This window comes from Heterodontus francisci, chromosome 28 (assembly GCF_036365525.1).
Source record: "Heterodontus francisci isolate sHetFra1 chromosome 28, sHetFra1.hap1, whole genome shotgun sequence".
NCBI lineage: Eukaryota > Metazoa > Chordata > Chondrichthyes > Heterodontiformes > Heterodontidae > Heterodontus > Heterodontus francisci.
This window is the reverse complement of record NC_090398.1, coordinates 23,915,319-23,938,168: the sequence shown is the minus strand read 5'-3', so window position 1 is coordinate 23,938,168 and position 22,850 is coordinate 23,915,319. Positions and strand designations below refer to the sequence as shown.

The 22,850-nt window shown below is 44.0% G+C and overlaps 1 pseudogene; it reads right to left on the bottom strand.

The window, feature by feature from the left end:
* Positions 1 to 4,052: 4,052 nt before the first annotated feature.
* Positions 4,053 to 11,165, bottom strand: LOC137345150 (beta-1,3-galactosyltransferase 5-like; annotated as a pseudogene).
* Between the last annotated feature and the right edge of the window lie 11,685 nt (positions 11,166 to 22,850).

The following is a 22,850-nucleotide window of genomic DNA, read 5'->3' as shown; positions in this document are numbered from 1 at the left end:
AAAGCTTGCAAATTCAAATGTTGACACGTTAATTCTCAGCCTGGTTGTGAATTCCTGCAACAAATCCAGGTGTCTCTTTCCTGTTGAACTGAACTGATTCTGTCACAGCCTGAAACTGTTTAAAGATTAAATTTGAAATAAACAGATTGAAAAACAGTGTAAATACAAGGGAGACTGTGGTTAATATTTCAATAATAATTGCATTACTCGTAAAGGAGACTGAATCGCATTTAAATTATATTTATTACATTGACCAGTGACACAAACACCCATCAGACCCACGCAAGGATCCTGCAGGTCAGTGTGAGGTGGCTGAGAGCAAGGTCATATCAGTCTGTGAAGATGATTGATCTCAGGTTTAGAACTATCAGCGGCCGCCTGTACTGAGAGTGGAGGCGGGATCCTAGGGACAAGAAATTCTAATAATATCAGTTTTATTACCAACAATATGGCTGATACGAGCAATCATTTACGGTGTTGGACATCATTTCTTTTTAACGGCAATATTACCCAGTATGGTGCACAATGTCGTCTGAATAGCAATCGTTCAGCGAGGCACTCTGCTTTCTGTTACTTTGCTAATTTTGCATCCATGTGCTCATGTCCCTTTAATCCCATGGGCTTTAATTTTGCTAACAAGTCTATTATCTGGCACCTTATCAAACGGCTTTTGCCAAATCACGTGCTCAACATCAACTATATCACTTTCTTCAATGTTCTCCGTTACTTCATCAAATAACTAGATGATGTTAGCTAACCACGAATTACTTTTAACAAATGCATAATGTATTTTTATTAGCCCATACTTCTCCAATACCAGTTAATTTTGTCCCGGATTATTGTATCTAAATGTTTCCCCACCTCCGATGTTAGTCTGACTGGCCTGTAGTTGCTGGATTTATCCTCACCCCTGAGTTACAAAGCAATACGAAAAGAAAAACATGTGGAAATTCAAAGATTGCTTATGATATTCAACACAAGATGCTGCAATATAATTTACCCACAGCACAAGATTTTACGTGATCAAACTTATGGCACTTGTGCATCCAGTTCCACTATGAGAAATTTTATATCCTTCTACATAAGACCGCCTTATATGCCCAAATCAATCATTGCATTATGGGATTTCGAGGTTGCCGTTGCTCCCACATGTCATTAATTTTCAAGGTTCCCCAATCCAAGCAGTCAGAAAGTGTCGGGCGTACTGAAAGAGTAATTAGGAGAGCGAAGAGGGGACATGAAAAAACACTGGCAGACAAGATAAAGGAAAGTCCTAAGGCATTTTGTAAGTATATTAAGAGCAACAGGATAAGCTGGGAAAGAGTAGGGCCCATTAGAGACCAAAGTGGCAATCTGTGTGTGGATCCGGAGGATATAGGTGAGGTTTTAAGTGATGACTTTTCATCTGTGTGCACGATGGAGAAGGACGATGGTGGTGGACAGATCAGGGAGGGGGATTGTGATATACTTGAACATATTAGTACCGAAAGGGAGGACGTATTAGCTGTTTTAGATGGCTTAAAAGCGGATAAATCCCCAGGCCAAGATGAGAGTTATCCCAGGCTGTTATGTGAGGCAAGGGAGGAGATAGCAGGGGCTCTGACACAAATTTTCAGATCTTTCTGGCCACAGAAGCAGAGCCAGAGGACTGGAGGACAGCGAATGTGGTACCATTATTCAAGAAGGGTAGCAAGGATAAACCAGGTAATTACAAGCCGGTGAGTCTAACACCAGTGGTTAGGAAACTATTGGGAAAAAAATCAGAGAGACAGGATTAGCCTCCACTTGGAGAGGCAGAGAAAAAATAGGGAGACTCAGCATGGCTTTGTCAGGGGGAGATCCTGTCTAACAAACTTGATTGAATTTTTTGAGGAGGTGAAGGAAGTGTAGATGAGGGTAAAGCAGTTGATGTAGTCTGCATGGAATTCAGTAAGGCTTTTGAAAAGACCCCGCATGGGTGATTGGTGAAGAAGGTAAGAGCCCATGGGATCCAGGGCAATTTGGCAAATTTGGATCCTAAATTGGATTAGGGACAGGAAGCAGAAGGTGATGGTCGAGTGTTGTTTCTGTGAGTGGAGGACTGTGACCACTGGCGTAAAACAGGGATGGGTGCTGGGTCCCTTGCTGTCTGTAGTGTGCTTTAATGAATTAGACATGAATATAGGAGGTGTGATCAGTAAGTTTCCAGATGACACGAAAATTGGTTGTGTCGTAAATAGTGAAGAGGCAAGTCTTAGTTTACAGGACGATATAGATGGGCTGATAAATAGACGGAGCAGTGGCAAATGGAATTCAATCCTGAGAAGTATGAGGTGATGCATTTTGGGAGGGCTAACAAGGCAAGGGAGTACACAATGTATGGTAGGACCCTAAGAAGTACAGAGGGTCCGAGGGACCTCAGTGTACTTTCCATAGATCAATGAAGGCAGCAGCGCAGGTAAATAAGGTGGCGAGGAAGGCATATGGGATACTTACCTTTATTAACCAAGGCACAGAACATAAGAGCGGGGAGGTTATGATGGAGCTGTATAAAAAGCTAGATTGACCACAGCTGGAGTATTGTGTACAGTGCTGGGCACCACACTGTAGGAAGGATGTGATTGCCCTGGAGACGGTGCAGACGAGAATCACCAGGATGTTGCCTGGGCTGGAGCATTTCAGTTATGAAGAGAGACTGGAAAGGCTAGGTTTGTTTTCCTTAGAGCAGAGAAGGCTGAGAGTTGGCGGGGTGGGGGGGGGGGGGTGGGGGGTGGTGGTGGAATGATTGAGGTATGCAAAATTAGGAAGGATATTGATAGGTTAGATAGGAAGCAACTTTTTCCCTTAGCAGAGTAGTCAAAAACCAGAGGGCATAGATTTAAGGTAGGATGCAGGAGGTTCAGAGAGGATTTGAGGGAAAAAAAATGTCACCCAGAGGGTGGTTAAATCTGGAACACACTACCAGAAGAGGTGGTAGAGGCAGGAACCCTCACAACATTTAAGAATTATTTAGATGAGCACTTGAAACTCCATAGCATACATGGCTGTGGGCCAAGTGCTGGAAAATGGGATTTGAATAGTTAGGTGCTTGCTGGCCGGCGCTTACATGAAAGGCTGAAAGGCCTATTTCTGTGCTGTATACCTCTATGATTTGTTGACACCCACATCGCACCAATGAATAGAAAACGTTACTTGGCCTGTCCTACCTCCAAAAGGGTCATGGATACAGAAATCAGAAAAAATCCAAACTGTCCTGTCTCTCCACATTTATTTTCTTTGCGACAATATTCCTCCAATTTCCCCTTGACTATTCTTTGAGACAAAAGGTTTAATGCTCCAGCAACCATTTGCTTATTTTACTACTCTCTCTGCACCTTTTCTGGCTATTTTATCACTGACACCCGACTGGGTGGAATTATCTCTCCATCTTAACTCTGCCTAAACCGGTCATAATGTTTAAAGCTCTAGTAAATCTCCCATTTCGCTGCTCCAGTACAAATCGATCAATATCTTGCCCGTCACTATAGTTATAGCTCTGACCACGTTTTCCGTTCTCTGTGGATTCAATGACTTTTTCAGCAATGAGGAGGTAGAAGCTGTGCCTGGAAAACTAACGGTGGCATTCAGAGGGTTAAAGAATTATTTTCATTGGATTACTCTTGTCGTCTAGTTCCATGTATGTAAAACACAATTTTATGCGCGTTTTATTGTGTAATTTATCTTATTTCCATTGACTTCCATTTTGCTAGGGCTCCCCAATGCCGCATTCGGTCAACAGCTGCCTTTATGTCAAGGGCAGTCATTTTAACATCACCTCTGGTATTCAGCTGTATTGCCTATAGTTGGACCAAGGCTGCAATGAGATCTGGAGCTGAGGGGCCCTTGCCAAACCTAAACTGAACATTGCTGATCAGGTTATTGCTGAGTTATTGTGGCTCGATGGCACAGTTGATGACACCTTCCATCAGTTTGCTGATCATTATCGTGAGACTGATGGAGAGATAATTCGTTGCATTGCATTTGCCCTACTTATTATGTGCAGGACATACCTGACCAATGTTCTACAATGTCGTTTAGATACTAATGTTGTGGCTGTATTTGAACAGCTTGGTTAGAGGCGGGGTTTGTTCTGCAATATAAGACTTCAATTCTACATCCGGGATGGTGTCGGCTCCGATAGCCTTTATGGTATGCAGTGTCTTGTGCCGTTTCCTGATATCACGGTGAGAGAATCGAATTGTCTCAAGACTAGCTTCAATCCTGATGGGGAGCTCACGAGGAGGCCTAGATGAATGATCCACTGGACACTTCTGGCTGGAGACGGTTGGAAATGTTGAAGCCTTGTCTTTTGCCCTAACTTGCTGGACTCCCTCATCATTGAGGATTGGGATGTTTCTGGAAACTCCTCCTCCAGTTATCTGTATAACTGTTCGTCGGTATTCATGACTGGATCAGCCTTGATCTGATCCATTGCTTGTTGCATCGCTTACATCCTGGTCTTTAGCTTCAACAGGTTGGCATCTCATTTATAGGTATGCTTGATGGTGATGCTGACATGCTCTCCTACACTCCTCATTAAACCGGAGCTGGTCTTCTGTCGTGATGCTAATGGTAGAGTGAGGGATCTGTCGGGCCATGAAGTTACACAACGTTGCTGAATATTGCTCGGCTGCCAGCCGCGCCTCACAGATGCAGAACGTTAAGCTGAGATATCTGTTCCGCGTTTATCCCATTTAGAACACTGGTAGTGCAACACAACACGATCGAGGGAGTCCACAGTGTGAAGATGGGTCTTGATCTCCACCAGGACTGTGTCGTGCTCACTCATATTAATACTGTCATAGGCAGATACGTCTCTCCCAGTTAAATTGGTGAAAACGCACTCAAGTAGATTTGTCCTTCTTGTTAGTTCTTTTACCTGTTGCCACAGCTCAGTCTGGCTGATATTTCCTGCAGGACTCAGGCAGCTCGGTCAGTAGTGGTGTTGCCAAATCACATTTTGGTTATGGCCATTTCCGTTCTGCTCAATTCTGGACGAGGTCCAATCTGGACCTGGTATTGGGCAATGAGCCTGGCCAAGTGGTCGAAGTTTCTGTGGGGGAGCATTTCTGAAACAGTGAACATAAGTTTTAAGGTACTTGTGGATAAGGATAAGAGTAGTCATCGGGTGAAGGTGCTAAATTGGGGGAAGGCTAATTATAACAATATTAGGCAAGAACTGAAGAATTTAGATTGGGGGAGGCTGTTTGAGGGTAAATCAACATCTGACATGTGGGAGTCTTTCAAACGTCCGCTGATTAGAATCCAGGACCAGCATGTTCCTGTGAGGAAGGAAGACAAGTTTGGCAAGTTTCGGGTACCTTGGATAACGAGGGATAATGTGAGCCGAGTCAAAAAGAAAAAGGAAGCATTCATAAGAGCTGGAAGGCTAGGAACAGACGAAGCACTTGAGGAATATAAAGACAGTAGGCAGGAACTTAATCAAGGAGTTAGGAGGGCTAAAAGGGGTCATGAAAAGTCATTGGCAAACAGGATTAAGGAAAATCCCAAGGCTTTTTATATGTATATAAAGAGCAAGCGGGTAACCAGGGAAAGGGTTGGCCCACTCAAGGACAGAGATGGGAATCTATGTGTGGAGCCAAAGGAAATGGGCGAGGTGCTAAATGAGTACTTTGCATCAGTATTTAGAAGGACTTGGTGGATGATGAGCCTAGGGAAGGGAGTGCAGATAGTCTCAGTCATCTCATTATCAAAAACGAGGAGATGTTGGGTGTATTGCAAAGCATTAAGGTACATAAGTCCCCAGGGCCTGATGGGATCTACCCTAGACTACTGAGGGAGGCAAGGGAAGAAATTGCTGGGGCCTTGACAGAAATCTTTGCATCCTCATTGGGCACAGGTGAGGTCCCAGAGGACTGGAGAATAGCCAATGTTGTTCCTTTGTTTAAGAAGGGTAGCAAGGATAATGCAAGAAACTAATAGAGAGGATTCTTTGGGACAGGATTTACTCCCATTTGGAAACAAGCGAACTTATTAGCGAGAGACAGGATGGTTTTGTGAAGGGGGTCGTGTCTAACAAATTTGATCGAGTTTTTTGTGAAAGTGATGAAGATGATTGATGAAGGAAGGGCAGTGGATGTTATCTATATGGACTTCAGTAAAGCCTTTGACAAGGTCCCTCATGGCAGACTAGTACAAAAGGTGAAGTCACACGGGATCAGAGGTGAGCTAGCAAGATGGATACAGAACTGGTTTGGTCATAGAAGGCAGAGGGTATCAGTGGAAGGGTGTTATTCTGAATGGAGGGATGTGACTAGTGGTGTTCCGCAGGGATCAGTGCTGGGACCTTTGCTGTTTGTGGTATATATGAATGATTTGGAGGAAAATGTAGCTGGCCTGATTAGTAAGTTTGCGGATGGCACAAAGTTTGGTGGAGTTGCGGATAATGATGAGGATTGTCAGAGGATACAGCAGGATCTCGATCGGTTGGAGACTTGGGTGGAGAAATGGCAGATGGAGTTTAATCCGGACAAATGTGAGGTAATACATTTTAGGAGGTCTAATGCAGGCTGGCGGTACACAGTAAATGGCAGAACCTTTAGGAGTATTGACAGACAGAGAGAGATCTGGGCGTACAGGTCCACGTGTCACTGAAAGTGACAACGCAGGTGGATAAGGTTCTCAAGAAGGCATACGGCATGCTTGACTTCATCGGTCGGGGCATAGAATATAAAAATTGGCAAGTCATGTTGCAGCTGTACATAACCTTAGTTGGGCCACACTGAGAATATTGCATGCAATTCTGGTCGCCACACTACCAGAAGGACATGGAGGCTTTGGAGAAGGTACAGAGGAGGTTTACCAGGATGTTGCCTGGTCTGGAGGGTATTAGCTATGAGGAGAGGTTGGAAAAACTCGGATTATTTTGACTGGAACGACGCAGCTGTAGGGGCGACATCATGGAGGTTTACAAAGTTATGAGCGGCATGGACAGAGTGGATAGTCAGAAGCTTTTTCCCAGGGTGCAAGAGTCAGTTACTAGGGGACATACGTTTAAGGTACGAGGTGCAAAGTTCAGAGGGGATCTGCGAGGCATGTTTTTTGCACAGAGGGTGGTGAGTGCCTGGAACTTGCTGCCGGGGGAGGTGGTGGAAGCAGATGCGATAGCGACGTTTAAGAGACATCTTTACAAATACTTGAAAAGGATGGGAATAGAGGGATACGGTCCTCGGAAGTGCAGAAGGTTTTAGTTCAGGCAGGCATCAAGATCGGCGCAGGCTTGGAGGGCCGAATGGCCTGTTCCTGTGTGGTACTGTTCTTTGTTCTTTGTTCAAGTACTAATCCAAGCTCTAAGTTCATCTGCCTTACCTGTTATACTTCTCGCATTGAAACAAATGCACTTCAGACCACCAGTCCCGCTGTGCTCCGCAACATCTCCCTGCCTGTTCTTCCGCTTAGTCTTACTGACCTCATTTACCAGTAACCCCTCATTAATTTCACTTGCTGTCCTACTGCTCTGGTTCCCACCCCTCTGCCACACTAGTTTAAACCCTCCCGAGTGATGCGTGCAAACCTCGCAGCCAGGATATTTGTGCTGCTCCAGTTTAGATGCTACCCATCCTTCTTGTACACGTCCGATCTGTCCCATCTGTCCCTGAAGAGATTCCAATGGTCCAGATATCTGAAACCCTCCCTTCTGCACCAACTGTTCAGCCACGTGTTTAGCTGCACGATCTTCCTAGTTCTCGCCTCACTAGCACGTGGCATAGGGAGTCAACCCGAGATTACAACCCTAGATGTCCTGTCTTTTAACTTTCCACCGAACTCCCTAAAATCCCCCTGCAGAACCTCGTCACTCTTCCTGCCTATGTCATTGGGATCGATGTGTACCACAACCTCTGGCTGTTCACCCTCCCAATTCAGAATGCCCCCTGTCCGTTCAGAGACATCCTTGACCCTGGCACCAGGGAGGCAACATACCATCCTGGAGTCTCTTTCACGTCCACAGAAGCGCCTATTTGTGCCCATGACTATAGAGTCCCCTATAACTATTGCTCTTCTGTGCTTTGTCCCACCCTGCTGAACAACAGGGCCATCCGTGGTGCCACTGCTCTGGCTGCTGCTGTTTTCCCCTGATAGGCCATCCCCCCCAACAGTATCCAAAACGGTATACTTGTTAGAGAGGAGGATAGCCACAGAGGATTCCTGCACTGACTGCCTGCCCCTTTTTAGAATTAGAACATTACAGCGCAGTACAGGCCCTTCGGCCCTCGATGTTGCGCCGACCTTTGAAACCATCTGACCTACACAATTCCATTTTTATCCATATGTCTATCCAACGACCACTTAAATGCCCTTAAAGTTGGCGAGTCTACTACTGTTGCAGGCAGGGCGTTCCACGCCCCTACTACTCTCTGAGTAAAGAAACTAGCTCTGACATCTGTCCTATATCTATCACCCCTCAACTTAAAGCTATGTCCCTTCGTGTTTGCCATCACCATCCGAGGAAAAAGACTCTCACTATCCACCCTAACCAACCCTCTGATTATCTTATATGCCTCCATTAAGTCACCTCTCCTCCTCCTTCTCTCCAACGAAAACAACCTCAAGTCCCTCAGCCTTTCCTCGTAAGACCTTCCCTCCATACCAGGCAACATCCTAGTAAATCTCCTCTGCACCCTTTCCATAGCTTCCACATCCTTCCTATAATGCGGTGACCAGAACTGCACGCAATACTCCAGTTGCGGTCTCACCAGAGTTTTGTACAGCTGCAGCATGACCTCGTGGCTCCGAAACTCGATCCCCCTACTAATAAAAGCTAACACACCATATGCCTTCTTAACAGCCCTATTAACCTGGGTAGCAACCTTCAGGGATTTATGCACCTGGACACCAAGATCTCTCTGTTCATCTACACTGCCAAGAATCTTCCCATTAGCCCAGTACTCTGCATTCCTGTTACTCCTTCCAAAGTGAATCACCTCGCACTTTTCCGCATTAAACTCCATTTGCCATCTCTCAGCCCAGCTCTGCAGCCTATCTAAGTCCCTCTGTACCCTACAACATCCTTCGGCACTATCCACAACTCCACCGACCTTCGTGTCATCCGCAAATTTACTAACCCACCCTTCTACACCCTCTTCCAGGTCATTTATAAAAATGACAAACAGCAGTGGCCCCAAAACAGATCCTTGCGGTACACCACTAGTAACTAAACTCCAGGATGAACATTTGCCATCAACCACCATTCAGCTTGCCAATTTCTGATCCAAAGCTCGAAATCACCTTCAACCCCATACTTCCGTATTTTCTGCAATAGCCTACCATGGGGAACCTTATCAAATGCCTTACTGAAATCCAAATACACCACATCCACTGCTTTACCCTCATCCACCTGTTTGGTCACCTTCTCGAAAAACTCAATAAGGTCTAGCAGTCACCCATCTATCTGCCTGCACCTTGGGTGTAACCACTTCTCTAAAACTCCTGTCTATGACGCTTTCTGCCACATGCATGCTCCTAAGTGCATCCAGTTGCCGCTCCAACCGATCCATGTGGTCTGTGAGGAGCTGCAACTGGGTACACTTCCTGCAGATGTAGTCGTCTGGAACGCTGGAAGTGTCACGGACATTCCACATCTCACAGGTGAAGCACTTTACCCCTCTAACTGACATTTCTAGCACTAATTAACAAATTAATTTAAAACAAATAAATACTTATCAAATCCTTACGAGATTATGTTACAATTAACTATTTTGTCCCTAGTGCTAGATTTCTGCTATAAATATTAAATGCTATCTAAATGCAGTAATCTCCTCCCTCTGGTTTAGTTACTCTGCTTATTAATTAGTTAATTAGAGTTTTAATCAATTTTTATCAAAATTTCATTTTCAAATTCAGTACAAATTCCCTACCAGCCAATCAGGTCACAGCTTTTCTGTGACGTCACCTTTTCAGTTTTTTTTACCAGAGGTAAGTTTTTTTTCCTTCCTGGTCTGGAATTCCGCCCTCCGAGTCTTCTCCGTGGATGTCGGGTGTAATTACAGCATGGCTTGTTTATGCAGGACGCTTCCCTAAAAGAATGTTGAGAATTCAATAAGTTAATACAGACGTACAAATTTCAATATAGGACAGATAAAAATAACACATTGTCACATCTTCGTGCAGCATCTATGAGCACTCGATATGGATTAATTTGGAAGTGCCGTGAGTACTATGCTTGCACACCAGCAGCAGCAGTGATGGGATATGAGAAGGGTGTTACTATTCTGCGCAATTCGAGGATTGAAAGAAGTGGTATTTAACTGGGAAAATAACAAGCCTCTTCACGTACCTTCAGGGGATTTCTCAGCGGCCCCATCTTCCAATGCTTTCCAGTCGATCAGCAGCTCGTCGGGTTTTGCAGAGGGAACGATTACGAGTTTCCAAAAGGCACAAACAGAAAACGGGAATTTTGGGTTGTGGAACACTTGCCGCGAATGGATTTTCACTGGTACTTTCTTCAACTCCGCCAGGCATAGACCAACAAAAACATCTTCCAATTTGAATTTCGGAATGCCCTTCGAAATCTGCCAATCTCAGAAAGCAACATCATTGGACAGCACGTATCCTCTGCCGGAGCAGTATGGTAGATACGTTTGAAAAGGGCACTCCTGTCGACTCACGTACCATTTATTGGATTTGGCCCTGATCGGCCTTGCATGGCTTGCTATGTAGCCGGTGAAGGTGTTCTTGTGACTGGTTTGCGACAAAGCTCCCTCAGATAACCAACATTTACAAGCATGCCTGAGTCAGTTTTCATCACAATGGACAGATGGCGGATGGACAGAATCGGATAACCCATTCTAGAACCATCAGTACCTTGGTGTGAGGTTGCAATAAGTGTCATTGAAGTTTTTTTGCATGATATCCTTGTGTAGCAAAATTTCCTGCAGCAGATGCTCCTGATGGTCCCAGCTGTACCCGAGCAGGAAGTAGGTCACTATCCGCTTGTCATGTGTTGTCTGCTCTCTGCCCCAGGCCTGGCGAATGGCCGAGCCAGATTTGAACTGGTCCTGGGTACTAGTGTAGAGAAGGACCAGGAATGGGGGACTGACTTCGCATTTACTATCGGGTCGAATTAAGAAGCTGGGTTCATTAAACTTTGGTCGGTCGTGTTGTGGCTTAAATATTCCACTACCGCACATATTAGAAAAAGGAACAGGCAAGCAGGTGAACATTGCTTGTTTGGACGTAAATTAAAACAACTTAGTGCATCAGAAAATATCTTCATGTTTTGAATCACCTGCAAAATTAAAGAAACAGGCTATTTTTGGTGGAATTTATGTAACGCAAGGGGAAACGCGCATTGCAGTTTAAAATTACTTGGCTTTTTTTTAACATGTGAGCATAGAAAAAGGTCATTCAGCCCATCGAACCTGTGCTGTTATTCAATTGCATTATGGCTGATATTTATGAGAACTCTATTGGCCAGACTCGGCACGAAACTGTTCCTCAGGAAAACATATATCAGTTTCAGTTTTGAGGCCTTCATTGACCCCCAGATACGACAACATTTTAAGAGAAAGAGTTCAAAATTTCCACCGCCCTCTGTGTGACGACCTGATACCTGACGTCACCACTGAATGGCTTAGTTATAATTTTTAGGCTCTGCCTCCTTGTTCTGGATCACTCTATCAGAGTTTGAGTTTGCTCTGCATCTACCCTTTCAACTACATTGATCATTTCAACACATCAAAGAGATCACGCCTTAAATTCTCTACCCATGTGTACAAGAATGCCTGTGAAACCTTTCCTCAAATACATCCCCTTTATTTTTCTATACACTAGTAAATACAAGCCGAGACTGTGGAATGTGTTCTCATTATTAAACCCATTTAGACTGAAAGTGGATGGAGACAATTTCGAGTAAAAACATTCATATGCTGTTAAGTAATTCTGCCGGGAGAATCAGCAGTGTAGCTTTTTAAGGTGTTATCAGGTGCTCCTCCGACAGTGCTGTTCCAACAATAACTGCTTTATTTTAAAGAATCTGGTGGTTCTGTTAATATAAGCGACAGAAGAAGGTCACAGGAGCACTTCAGTGATTGTTACTATGTCGGCAGTGATTTATAAAAACAGCAAACAGAATAAATCTGTCATGATGGAAACCGTGGAGGTCCAAAGCCAGAAACAGTGGAAGTCCAAAGAGACTGAGGGGTCCATTTATCGTCAATCTGTCATAGAAGGGTACAGAAAAATCATCATGAAAACGTCTAATGGAATTTTAGCCTTTATATCTGGACGATTAACATACATGCTGGTAACTTATGCGGCAGCAATACAACCCCCTAGTCATACTGCACCTGGAGTGCTCTGTTCACTGCTAGTCAACACAAACGCGGGTATATTGAGCTACCTTAGAGACCATCTATTCTTTTATTGAATGGCAGAAAAGGCTGGATAGGCTAATTAGCGGTATCAGTGAGAAATTATTTAACTCATTTCCCCATTTCCCTTCCCTATGATTTGCAATATCTACCAATATTTTGTCAGCATCCTCTTCCTTCGTAAACACATTGTGTTACAAAGATACAAAGTACTCCTTAAGTATTTCATTCTTGCCCTGCGTCTCTCAGCACATATCAGCGTCTTTTTCCCCTAAAAGCCAACGCCGTCTCTAACTACCCATTCATTATTTATTCCATGGCATAAGATATTTTGTCTTCTTTTTATGTTAACTTCGTCCTATTCTCATATTTATTCTTCCCTACTCTTACTTTCCTCTTCATGTCCGCTCTCTACTTACTGAAGTTGGCCTCATTGTCGCAGGAAGAATTCCCCTGACATGCATCAGACACCCTTTTGTTGTGGTATCATATTCGCTATCCCCCTCGCCATGCAAGGAGACCTGGCTTTGGGCCATTTACTTTTCATCCTTGTTGGAATGTACTTAACCTGTTTCCGAAATATCCTTTCCATACAGATCACTCTTTTTTTGTTACAGTTTTTCCGTTCTGTCTTTGGTTCCATTTCACCATGACTAGATGTACTTTGATCCTATTTGGTTAGCTTCTTTCCAACTCCAGCTCCAGTTTAGCAGCTCCAGTTTAGATTACCTCTTCCTCTTCTCCATTTGTAATCAAAACCTTATGATACAATGATCACTGTTACCCAGTAGATCGCTCACAGACAGTAGGTCCATGTGGCCCAGCTCATTCCTCGGCGCTAGACCGACAAAGGTTTCATTCCTAGTTGGACCAAGAACATACTGGTCAAGGAGGTTCTCCTGAACACGATTCAGAAAATCCTTCCCCCCAGCCCTTACATTTTACTCTGACATCATATCAAGTGATATTTGGGTAATCGAAGTTCCACAATATAGCTACTCGATATTTCTTGCACATCTCTTTGATTTCCCTGCAGTATTGTTCCTCTATCTCTCTCTCACTGTTTGGAGTTTTATAGAACAACCCCAGTAGCATGATCCTGTTTGCTTCTAAAATGGAATCAAATGGATTTTGTCCTGGCCACCTGAAGGAAATCCCTCTTTCCATCACTACAATATCTTGCCTGATCAGTACTTCACTCCATTTCCCATTTTTCTTGCCTTATCTGTTCTGAACACTTTGTAACCTTGACTAATAAGCGCCCTGTTCTCACCATTTTTACCCACGTTTCCGTTATTGCCAGTCCATTATTTCCCACAAGTCTACTTGTGCGTGAAGCTCACCAAATTATTCACCACACTTTGTGCGTTTACATACATGCATTCAGAAATCCGTTTTTAGATTTCTCGTTGTCCATCTTAGTTTGCTCCTAACTAATATCGTACAACTTTCTTCTCCAGTACATTCCAATACTCACTCCATTATGCGCCCTATTCCTCTTTTCTACTTATGAACGTTCTTCCCTATCCCCCTGCCAATTTAGTTGAAATCCTTCCCACCACACTAGTGAATCGGCGTGTGTGCATTGGTTCCAATCCTGTTGAGGTGCATCCATTCCTTTTTTGAATAGGCCTTCTGCCCTAGAGCTGGTCCCAATTCGGCTGAGAATCTGAAGCCCTCCCTTCTGCACCATGCCTCAAGCAACGCATTGATCCTCCCTATCTTTCTATTTCCACTCTTGCTAGCTCATCGCACTAATAATAATCCCATGATTATTACCTTCAAGATCCTGCTTTTTTTTTTTACTTGCTCCTTAGCTCTGAATTCAGTACCAGACCTCACTATTTCATTGGTACCGACAGGTAGCGCAGCCCAGGTGCTCTTCCTTCCTCCTGCAGTTTATTCTGCACCCTCTTCATGATTTCCTGTACCCTGGCACGAGGGAGCATCACACCACGCAGGAAGCATTTCTGTCCCCCGAACTGCAGAATCTTCTATAACGATTGGATTTCTACCCGTTGCTCTTCCCTTCTGTGCAGTCCCTTTCACAATGTTGTTGCCCTAGTCAGGATTGCACTCCCTTCAGATGTCATCGTTCGCAGCAATCTTCAATGCTCAGTCTCTGTAAGAATAGCACACACGCTGAAGTATCCTGCAGTTCCTGCCTCTTCTTACTCTTCCAGATGGCCACCCAGCCACTATCCTGAGCTCTCAGGGCCTGTGGGGTGAACACCTCCTGGAATATATGATCCAGGAAATTCTCATCCTGACTGGTCCTCCAAAGCTCTCCAGCGGCTCCTTAGCTCGGATCCTGAGCTCGAGCTCAAGCAGCTGGACACACAACCTACACACGTGACCCCCAAGGCACAGAATATATCCTGAGTTCCCACGTGGTGCAGGAATTGCAAGCAACATGTCTCAGCTGCCCATTCAGCATTTAAGAAAAAATTGCTGTATTACCTCTTTCAGAATTAAGTTAGTACCTTGTTTAAACTATTATTTTTAATTCATATCTCTAACCATGGTCTGTGTTAATACACTTATCACTAATTCGGTTACCGATATATTTAGCCCCATTGAAATTTCCCGTCTCCTACTTTAAAAGAATGCTCTGATTTGACCTGACGTCACTCTATACTATCTTCCCTATTATTTCTTGAACTCCTGATTCGCTGTACTTTGCTGCTGTGCTGCTGCCCGTGTATCCACGTTGTTTCTAAATGTGCCCTCACTCCCGCTGTGCTTTGCCACTCTGCCGCTGCCACGTTTTACACCAACATTCATCCATTAAGCAAACGACAACAATGTTAATTATATATGAGATAATAGACTGTGCTTCCATAGTGTGCAAAAAAATTGCCTCTTCTAAGATGCTCTGGAACTGCCGCCCTTCCGTGTTTTGGAAACAAACAGAGACCAATGTCTCTTCGGTTACAGACGTTGTCGCCATGTTCTACATGTATCAAGCCATGGTGCCTGCCATGTGTCTACCACTCACAGTTGCCTTGACATTTGTAAGTTCCTTCCCTCTTGCTTTACTATTTCACAAAATCCTTATGTTTTGAAAGTTCTTAATATTATCTGTTCACACCATAGAAAAAAAATGATCCTGCCAAAGGGAACGCGGAATCCCGATTCGAAAAACGACTATGGAGCTGGGGAGCGAAACCATGCAGTACTGGAATACTCTCTGAGACTGAAGCCTAGTTGTTGCCTTTCACCGATGCTACACTGCCGTCCCAGCACAGTATTAGATTTTGAAAATCAAACCAGGAATGAAGCTGGTTAGATTCAGAGTAGAGCCGAATATGGATGACACCAAGCAAGTTCAAGAACACCACCAGTAGCTGAAAGCCCTTTGCTCCAGGCAGTGAAAGTGAACATTCCCCTGCCATCATTACCCAATGCCAGGTACGCTTCGGCTTTGTTCAGAGTAGCCAGAGTTCAATGAATTCGGGGAATCTGAGGGAATCTGAGACCAAGTGCTCCTAGAGCTGAATTTTTGTACATAATGGCGTGCCAGGATGTGTTCGCTACTGAAAGAGTTGTGAAAGAATCCTTCAGTACATTGCATTTCCTAATATTGTTTTTGGAGATATGCAGCAGAATCTTCTGCTGGCATCCACTGCATCTTCTCATGGAGCAGTCACAACCATGAAGGCCTTACGCATGGTTCCATTCCTGTGTCATTTGCCCCAGAGTTCTAACTCCATGAACAATACGTTCTGGAATCAAATCCTTTTCAACCAGCATTTTGTCTCGATTTTAAGTTCCATCTCCTATTCCTTTCCCTGGTTTATCAGGAATTCACTGGTCAGGTGTCCCTTCATTTCTTTACTGTGGTTATAGGTTTCAGCATCACGTGATCATTGGATCTACAGCAGCAGTCACGGTCCATGATTATAATATTTCTGGAAAGACACGGGATTGGAAATTCTGCATTTGCATGTCCACACGTGTGCATGTTTCCTTTGCCCTGCACTTCCAGGAGCACAGCATTTGTGGACTGATAACCTCGTCCTCAGAAAACAGTTATTGATAGAGGATTCATCAAGTTCCCTCCAAACTCCTCACAATTCTGGCATCATGAAGGGGCACAATACTTAACCGCAGAATCACAGAATTGTTACAGCACAGAAGGGTACTATTCGGCCCATCGTCTCTGTACCAGCTCTCTGAATGAGCAAATCATCTCGTGCTATTCCCCTGCCTTCTCCCCGGAACCGTGCACATTCTGCCTGTTCAGATAACAGTCCAATTCCCTGTTGAATGTACCACACTCTCAGGCAATGCATTGCAGAACCTAACCACTCACAGCGTGAGAAAGCTTTTTTTTCTCCTCATGTCGCTTTTGTTTTTGTTGCCAATTACTTTAAATCGGTGTCCTTTCGTTCTCGATTCTTTCTCTCATGGGAACAGTTTCTCCTGACCTCCTCTGTGCAGACCAGTCATTATTTTTGATACCTCTATCATTTCACCTCTCCGCCTTCTTTTCTCCAAGAAAACAGTCCCATCTTCTACAGTCTATCTTCATAGCTGAAGTTCCTCATCCCTGGAACAAATTTCGTGAATCTGTTCTGCATTCCTGACAATGCCTTGGCAGATTTCCAAAACTGCAGCGTTCAGAACTGGACGCATACTCCAATTGAGACAGAACTAGGGTCTTATACAAGTTCAACATAACCTCTTTGCTGTTGTATTCCATGTCACTACTATAAAGCCTAGGGTAGTGTACGCGTTAGAAACCATTCTCTGAACCTATCCTGCCACTTTCAATCACTTATGCACATATACACCCAGGTCCCTCTGCTGCTGCACCCCCTTTAGAGTTGTGCCCTTTATTTTACATTGTATTTCCATATTCTTCCTACCATCACGAGTCACTTCACATCTCCTCATTCAACATCATCCGTCACTTGACTACCCATTCCACCAACTTGTCTGTGTCCTTTTGAAGTTCTTCATCCTCGACACAGTTCACAATGCCTTCCAGTTTCATATCATCCAAAAGTTTGAAATTGCGACTTGTACAACAACGTCTAGGTCGTTAGAATGCATCAGGAAATGCAATGGTCCCAACACTGACCCCTGGGAAACTCCAGTACAAATCTTCCTCGAACACAAAAAAAAATCCATTAACCACGATTCTCTATTTCCTGTCACTCAACCAATTTCGTATCCATGTTGCTAAAGTTCTTTTCATTTCGTGAGTTATAACTTTGTTCACAAGTCTATTTTACAACACTGCATCAAATGCCTTTTAAAATCTATGTACATCACATTAATATCTGCTCCCATCCACTCTCTGTTACCTCTTCAACAATCTCCAGCAGGTTAGTTAAACACGATTCTCCCTTGATGAATTCGTGTTGGTTTTCCCGAATTCTCTCGCCTTTGTCCATGTGACTATTAATTTTGTCCCGCATTATTGTTTCTAGAAATTTCATTCCCACCAAAGTTAGACTGACTAGCCTGCAGTTGCTGGGCTTATCTTTGCATCTTTTTTTTTTAACAAGGGTGTGACATTTGCAATTCTCCAGTCCTCTGGCACTACCCCTGAGGCTAAAGAAGACTGGAAAATTATGGCTAGTGCCTTGGCAATTTCCACTCTCAATTTTATTTGTATCCATGGATGCATCTCAACCTGTCCTGGTGGTTTATCAACTTTAATTGTAGACAGGCTATGTAAAGCACCTCCTTATCAATTGGAAACCCTCCTAGCGTATTAATTTATTAATCTTTCACCTTGGCCTCGGTAGCATCTTCTTCCTTGGTAAAGACAGATTAAAATTAATCACTTAATACCTCAGCTGTTCCCCGTGCTTGCATGACGAAAACTGACTTTTGGTCCCTAATTCGCCACATTCCACCTTTTACCAACCTTTTACTATTTATATGCTTATAGATTTCTTTAAGAATCCCTTTTAGGTTAGCTTCCAGTCTCTCTTCATACTCTCTCATTGCTTCCCTTAGTTGATTTTTCCACTTCCCCTCTGAAACTTCTATATTCCTTGTATTTTCCATTTGACATCTGGCATAAGCTCACTTTTTGTTCATCTTAATCGCTACCTCTGCTGTCATCCAGAGAGCTCTGTATTTGTTTGTTGCTACCTTTTCCCTTCATTGGAATATATCTTGACTGCGAATGAACTATCTATTCTTTGAATGTCCCCCATTCTTCAGCTATCATTTCTCCCCTCAATTTTTGATTCCAGTTTAGTCACACCAGATCCATTCTTACCCCACTGAATTTGGCTTTCGCTGGTTAATTATTCACACTGTTTTTGTCCTTTTCCAAAGCCAAACCTTTCCTTATGATACAACTTGCCTCCAAATGTTCTCGTACTGATATCCTATGGACTTGACCCACCTCATTCCCATGAAACAGGTTCAGCAGCGAACCCCGCGCACCCACCCCCACCCCGCCCACACACACACACACTCCGACCTCCGAGGCCATCTTCAAAGGTATCAAAAACTTTTGGCCATTTTTTCGGCTTCAGGTGGTTTAATTGAATGACGAAGCAGGCCAGAGAGACTGAATGGTCTTTCTCAGTTTTGAATACTCCTGTACTTCCGAAACGGAAACAATGGTAAAGCATGGCGAATCTATAACTTTTGTTTGTATTTCTCTATCTTTCGTTCTCAGCCTCTGTAAATCTGTCTCTGTGCTGCCTGTGCTCTGTAACTCTCTCTCTCTCTCTCTCTCTCTCCGTGGCTATGGCTCTCCGGTATGAATTTTCCTGGCTCGGTCGCAACTGGCTTTGAGGCCAAAAAGCTGCACGCTCAGCTGAGAGCACTGAAACTTCAAGGATGAATACAAAATCCTAGCGGTATATGTGATTGAGAGTCTATGTCTCCAAAAGCTCATTCATGCTTGCATGGTCACAGTTGCATTTGGTGTCTTTTGTGCCCCTAAGAGTCGTTTATGTTTTGTGAAACTGAATTTCAATGGGAAGCTGCAGTCAAGTGTAAAAGAACAAAGAACAAAGAACAGTACAGCACAGGAACAGGCCATTCGGCCCACCAAGTCTACGCCGATCTCGATGCCTGTGAAAACTAAACGCTTCTGCACTTCCGAGGACCATATCCCTCTATTCCCATCCCATTCATGCATTTGTCAAGATGCCTCGTAAACATCGCTATCGTACCGACTTCCACCACCTCCCCCGGCAGCAGGTTCCAGGCACTCACCACCCTCTGTGTAAAGAAACTGACTCGCACATCCTCTCTAATCTATGCCCCTCACACCTTAAACCTATGTGCCCTGGTAACTGACTCTTCCACCCTGGGAAAAAGCTTCTGACTATCTACTCTGTTTATGCCACTCATAACTTTGTAAACTCTATCATGTCACCCCTCCACCTCCGCCGTTCCAGTGAAAACAATCCGAGTTTATCCAACCTCTCTTCATAGCTAATGCCCTCCAGACCAGGCAACATCCTGGTAATCCTCCTCTGTACCCTCTCCAAAGCCTCCACGTCATTCTGGTAGTGTGGCGACCAGAATTGCACGCAATATTCTAAGTGGGGCCTAACTAAAGTTCTGTACAGCTGAAGCATGACTTGCCAATTATTCTACTCTATGCCCCGACCGATGAAGGCAAGCATGCCATATGCCTTCTTGACTACCTTATCCACCTGTGTTGTCACTTTCAGTGACCTGTGGACTTGTACGCCCGGATGTCTCTGCCTGTCAATACTCCTAAGGGTTCTGCCATTTACTGTATACTTCCCACCTGCATTAGACCTTCCAAAATGCATTACCTCACATTTGTCCGGATTAAACTCCATCTGCCATTTCTCCGCCCAAGTTTCCAATCGATCTATATCCTGCTGTATCCTCTGACAATCCTCATCACTATCCGCAACTCCACCAACCTTTGTGTCATCCACAAACGTACTAATCAGACCAGCTATATTTTCCTCCAAATCATTTATATATACTACAAACAGCAAAGGTCCCAGCACTGATCCCTGTGGAACACCACTAGTCACAGCCCTCCATTCAGAAAATCACCCTTCCACTGATACCCTCTGTCTTTTATGACCGAGCTAGTTCTGCATCCATCTTGCCAGCTCACCTCTGATCCCGTGTGACTTCACCATTTGTACCAGTCTGCCATGAGGGACATTGTCAAAGGCTTTACTGAAGTCCATATAGACAACATCCGCTGCCCTTCCTTCATTAATCATCTTTGTCACTTCCTCAAAAAACTCAATCAAATTAGTGAGACACAACCTCCCCTTCACAAAACCATGCTGCTTTTCGCTAATAAGTTCATTTGTTTCCAAATGGGAGTAAATCCTGTCCCGAAGAATCCTCTCTAATAATGTCCCTACCACTGACATAAGGCACACCGGCATATAATTTCCTGGATTATCCTTGCTACCTTTCTTAAACAAAGGAACAACATTGCCTCTTCTGCAGTCCTCTGGGACCTCACCTGCAGCCAATAAAGATTTCTGTCAAGGCCCCAGCAATTTCTTCCCTTGCCTCCCTCAGTATTCTGGTGTAGATCCCATCAGGCCCTGGGGACTTATCTAACTTAATGCTTTGCAAGTCACCCAACACCTCCTACATTTTGATGACGACATGACCCAGACTATCTGCACTCCCTTCCCTAGACTCATCATTCACCAGGTCCTTCTCTTTGGTGAATGCTGATGCAAAGTACTCATTTGGTACCTCACCCATTCCCTCTGCCGCCACACATAGATTCCTTCCTCTGTCCTTGAGTAGGCCAACCCTTTCCTTGGTTACCCTCTTGCTCTTTATATACGTAAAAAAAGTGTTGCGATTCTCCTTAATCCTGTTTGCCAATGACTTTTCATTACCCCTTTTAGCCCTCCTGACTCCTTGCTTAAGTTCCTTCCTATTGTCTTTATATTCCTCAAGGGCTTCGTCTGTTCCCAGCCTTCTAGCCCTTCTGAATGCTTCATTTTTGTTTTTGACTCGGCTCACAATATCCCTCGTTATCCAAGGTTCCAAAAAATTGCCAAACTTATCCTTCTTCCTCACAGGAACATGCCGGTACTGGATTCTAATCAACTGATGTTTGAAAGACTCCCACATGTCAGATGTTGATTTACCCTCAAACAGCCGCCCCCAATCTAAATTCATCAGTTCCTGCATAATATTGTTATAATTAGCCTTCCCCCAATTTAGCACCTTCACCCGTGGACTACTCTTATCCTTACCCAGAAGTACCTTAAAACTTACGGAGTTATGGTCACTGTTTCCGAAATGCTCCCCTACTGAAGCTTCGACCACCTGGCCGGGCTCATTCCCCAATACCAGATCCAGTACGGCCCCATGCAGAGTCAGACTATCTACATATTGTTTCAAGAAGCCCTCCTGGATGCTCCTTAAAAATTCTGCCCCAGCCAAGCCCCTAGCACTAAGTGAGTCCCAGTCAATATCGGAGAAGTGAAAATCACCCACCACTACAACCCTGTTACCTTTACATCTTTCCAAAATCTGTTGACATATTTGCTCCTCTACCTCCCGCTGGCTGTTGGGAGGCCAACATCGTGATTGCACCCTTCCTATTCCTGAGCTCCACCCATATTGCCTCGCTGCATGACTCCTCCGAGGTGTCCTCTTGCAGTACAGCTGTGATATTCTCCTTAACCAGTAATGCAACTCCCCACCCCTTCTTCATCCACCTCTATCCCGCCTGAAGCTTCTAAATCGCGGAACATTTAGCTGCAGTTTGACTTTTGGAGAACCTCAGCATGCAGCAGATAATTACAAAGTGACAGATAAAGTGATCAATTAACCACAGTTAAGAAATGAAGCCCATTCAAATCAGCATTCTATAGCTCTTGAAGCTTAAGGATTTGAATCCGGTTCCTGATTGTAGAAGTTAAACATTGGTATATTGAGCATGTGCTCCATGCAATTATACTGAAGCATACAGTTAAAATATACAAATTCCCACCACACATAAAAATAGTTGTTTGAGAATTCAAAGTTATTATATTTCTGAGGTCAATGCCTTGGCCTTTAATAAAATAGTTACAACTAGTTACAAATAGCTCGTTTTTACATACACCTCTCATTCCCTCAACCTGGAAATTCACACAATTCTGTATTGCATAATTATATAATAGCTAACATTCCGCTTCTTATAGGCAGAATTTAATTGACTTATCCTTTATCAATGCTGGTAGATTTCATTTTAGAGCGATCTTTTTTCTCTTCACAGAGTAACGGGATTATTGCAGTCCAGACAGAGGCCATTCAGCCCATCGTGTCCGCACTGGCGTTTTGAATGAGTTATTCACCTATTGCCATTCCCCCACCTTCTCTCCATAATTCTGCACATTCTTGTTTTAGATAACAGACTAATGCCCTTTTGGATGCATCGATTCAGCCTACCTGCTCCACACTCTCAGGCAGTGGAATTCCAGACCTTAACCATATGCTGCGTGAGTTCTATTCCACATGTTGGTTTTGCTTCTCTTAACAATAACTTTAAATCTCTGCCACTCGTTTTCT